This window comes from Bison bison, unplaced genomic scaffold, assembly GCF_000754665.1.
Source record: "Bison bison bison isolate TAMUID 2011002044 unplaced genomic scaffold, Bison_UMD1.0 scf7180017864183, whole genome shotgun sequence".
NCBI lineage: Eukaryota > Metazoa > Chordata > Mammalia > Artiodactyla > Bovidae > Bison > Bison bison.
This window is the reverse complement of record NW_011494755.1, coordinates 5,506,128-5,510,316: the sequence shown is the minus strand read 5'-3', so window position 1 is coordinate 5,510,316 and position 4,189 is coordinate 5,506,128. Positions and strand designations below refer to the sequence as shown.

The 4,189-nt window shown below is 39.1% G+C and overlaps 1 protein-coding gene across 1 annotated transcript in view; it reads left to right on the top strand.

Moving 5' to 3' along the window:
• The window catches only part of CTNNAL1 (catenin (cadherin-associated protein), alpha-like 1), a 55,865-nt gene that overhangs the window by 31,801 nt on the left and 19,875 nt on the right, over positions 1 to 4,189 (top strand). The gene's annotated exons all lie outside the window — the stretch shown is intronic.

Below are 4,189 nucleotides of genomic sequence, written 5' to 3'. Positions count from 1 at the left end.
ATAATTGCTTTATAGTATTGCACAAATGCACTTCTTAATCTTCCTTATTCCATCAGGGAGGTTAAATCTTGGAGTAGAGCAGTGGAGATACATCTCATGACCTTGTTTGTATCTGAATCTTCTGAATCTCAACAGGAAAAAGAGATAGCACATTCAAATTAGGTTAATTTTAAGAAGGTTTAATAAAGGAGCTGTTTACAGTTGCATGGATAGGGTGTGGGGAAACCATGAGAGTACAGGAATTGGGGTGAGTGATAGCAGAGCTGATTCTGCTTCTACGACCAAACTAACATGGGGAGTGAGTGGTTTGGGAAATTGGAAGGGCATGGAGTCCTTCAAGAACCTAGGGACTAAACAGAGACAGCTCCAGGCAACCTCCAAGGAAAGAGCGTGAGAATAAAGACCCTTACCCTCCTCATTCCTGCTGCTCTAGTGCTGGGGCTTCCACAGCCAAACACAGCTGTGGACCACACAGGTCAGTCTGCCAAGAAGGAAGAAGAATGGACACGGAAGGACAAAGAGAACACTCAATACAGTATTTGTTCTCTGAATCCTCCTGCCCAAATCTTTGTTTCGTGTCATTGGTGCTTTGTTTACCCCTTTTGTTATAATTCCAATTATTGATTGATATTGTAAGACTTCTACTACTGAGAATGTCAGATATCTGCTAGTAAAGAAATGTATATTAGCCCATGTACATATGAAGAATATATACAAACACACACACACACATACATATATGTATGAAGTATGTGTTAGCCAACGTGTACATTAATGCACAGATATGAACCACTTAGCTGTCTACATGTTATCTGTTAATATTACCCTGCTCACTGAATCTCACGTACTAATGGTTAAAAGGAACTTTCAGATGAATTAAACTAGCTTCTTCTCCTTTATTTTTTAATATCTGAAAACTACTAGGGAGCATTCTGTTTATTTTTGATTGAAGGATAATTGTTTTATTACAATGTGTTGGTCTCTGCCATACATCAACATGAATCAGCCATAGGTATTCCCCTTCCACTTGAACCTCCGTCCCACCTCCCACCCCATCCCATCCCTCTAGGCTGCCACAGAGTACCAGTTTGAGTTACTAGAGAGCATTCTTAAAATCACTGTAAATACATCTCCTTTTAAAAATAGATTTGATGCTGTTTTGTTTGTAAACCAAGAATTATGACCATAGGCAAACTTGCTAATTGTAGGAATCCTGCAGCAAGTCTTTTTAAAACGTGAAAAAAAATTTTTTTCCCTAATTTTCTGTTTTAAGCCTCAAGATTATTTTTTTCAAGAGTTCAAAATGGATGCATTTTGTTTTCTATGAATTATATCTCAAAAAAGTAGATTTTTAAATTTCTGGATACTGACACAAATATTCTAAGAACTAGAAACACAGGCTACTACTGTCAGTAAGGGGTTCAGATAGAAAAAAGTTCTAAATTGCTTTATTGCAAAGTCCTAGTCCTAGTTCTTCATTTAGTAGCCAGAAACGCTGATGCATTCTCTCAGTGTTGGTTATTACTACAACTACAACTTTTCATGCTTTTCCACTTAAGTTGAATGTTTTCCAAAGAGGCTCCTCAAACCTCACAAATAGGCTTTTATAGGGCAGCTCCATCTTTCTTCTGAAAGAACTCGAACATGCTGTAAAACTTGCCAAGTTGTGTCCAACTCTTTGCGACTTCATGGACTGCAGCATACCAGGCTTTCCTGTCCTTCACTATCTCCTGGAGTTTGCTCAAACTCATGTCCATTGAGTTGGTGACACCATCCAACCATCTCATTCTCTACCTCTTTTAGATAATGCTCATAAATGTTACGGAGAAGGCAATGGCACCCCACTCCAGTACTCTTGCCTGGAAAATCCCATGGATGCAGGAGTCTGGTAGGCTGCAGTCCATGGGGTCGCTAAGAATTGGACACGACTGATTGACTTAACTTTCACTCTTCACTTTCATGCATTGGAGAAGGAAATGGCAACCCACTCCAGTGTTCTTGCCTGGAGAATCCCAGGGACGGGGGAGCCTGGTGGGCTACCGTCTGTGGGGTCGCACAGAGTCGGACACGACTGAAGCGACTTAGCAGCAGCAGCAGCATAAATGTTAAATGCACTGGACTCTGGGGTGATTTTATGGGTGGAAATCATATTGTTTATTCCGAACAACCTGCCTTTATTTCCCCCAATGCCGTTCCTTTGTTTTGTTCTCTTAAATTTTGCCAGGAATTTTACGGCTCTCACTTTTAAGCAGTTTGTAGTGCCTGGCATCAGTACTGGGTCAGGGTAACATTATAGTCATGTTTCTCATCTTGTGTATAACCTTGTTATAGTCCTTCTGAATTTCAGTGTGGAATAAAATTGGCTTTTTTCTTAAGGGAATTTACTTCTATAGTGAACTTCAAGGACGGAATCATGCCCTTTTGTTAGAACTGGATTAACAACCACTGGGCACCATAGTTAGAAGACTGCTGTAATTGGCACATAAACATAATAAATCATGGAAAATAGACTGAAATTGAGCAAAATGCCAAGTTGCTGGATCTGCACAAGGGACAGACTTAGATTTCTTCCATTAGTGTTGTTCTGTCTCCAAGGTGAGAATGATACAGTGAGAATGAGAAGGATTTTTAAAATGTGTTATATAACTCTAATTAAACTGCTCATGTATTGATGAATGACTTATTCAGAACAGGTGAGGTGGGATAAATGATGGAAAAAGACAAATTCTTTGAAAGGAAAATCATCTATAATATTGACTATACTCTTGAGAGTCCCTTGGACAGCAAGGAGCTCAAACCAGTCAATCCTAAAGGAAATCAACCCTGAATATTCATTGGAAGGACTGATACTGAAGCTCCAATACTTTGGCCACCTCATGCGAAGAGCCAGCTTATTGGAAAAGACTCTGATACTGGGAAGGGTTGAAGGCAGGAGGAGAAGGGGACGACAGAGGATGAGATGTGTTTTGGATAGCATCACTGACTCACTGGACATGAGTTGGAGCAGACTCTGGGAGATGGTGAAGGACAGAGAAGCCTGACATGCTGCAGTCCATGGGGCTGCAAGGAGTCAGATATGACTGACTAACTGAACAACAACAACAAATATATGCTTTCTTGATTCCTTCTGCATATGGTTGTAATCAAATTCAACTTTTCCTATTTCACATACAAAATGATCCTGGGAATTGGACTGGGAAGAGAATTTCAATTGGCTTTGACAGGTTGGAGTAATTTTCAACATGTTTTTGAGATAGTGTTTTTGCTTGGCTAATACATATTTTTCAATATTGTCAATTGAGGCAGAAACCCCAAACATTAGAAAACTGCATACTGGCTGTTTTGTGCCAGGAAGGCACATTGACTTCAGTGTACAATGTTAAGATCATGAATTTTGCTAAGTACAATTGCAAACACATGTTCTGTTGCAAGGCAGGCAATGAAGAGCAAATTAAAGAATAAACAATACAAACGGATTTCACTAAGAAAAACTGAATAACACCAAGGGCGTTTTAAAAAATTACAAAGTTGTGCAACTACTATAACTAGTTTTTGCAATGCTAATATATTAATGAGTCATAGTGGTTGTGCTATTTCTTTCTTTCTACTTTTTAAATAATTGAGATTAAATCAAGGAAGCTTGTAATTTACAAATTCAATCTTCTTTTTATTAGTGAAGGCATTTTAAATGCATGGGGAACTAATTTGAGGATGATTGAAATTTTAATTATTAAAAGAGAACTGTGAACTTTCAGATGTTCAAACTGGTTTTAGAAAAGGCAGAGGAACCAGAGATCAAATTGCCAACATCCGCTGGATCATGGGAAAAGCAAGAGAGTTCCAGAAAAACATCTATTTCTGCTTTATTGACCATGCCAAAACCTTTGACTGTGTGGATCACAATAAACTGTGGAAAATTCTGAAAGAGATGGGAATACCAGACCACCTGACCTGCCTCTTGAGAAATCTGTACGCAGGTCAAGAAGCAACAGTTAGAACTGGACATGGGACAACAGACTGGTTCCAAATAGGAAAAGGAGTCCGTCAAGACTGTATATTGTCACCCTGCTTATTTAACTTATATACAGAGTACATCATGAGAAACGCTGGGCTGGAAGAAGCACAAGCTGGAATCAAGATTGCTGGGAGAAATACCAATAACCTCAGATATGCAGATGACACCATTCTT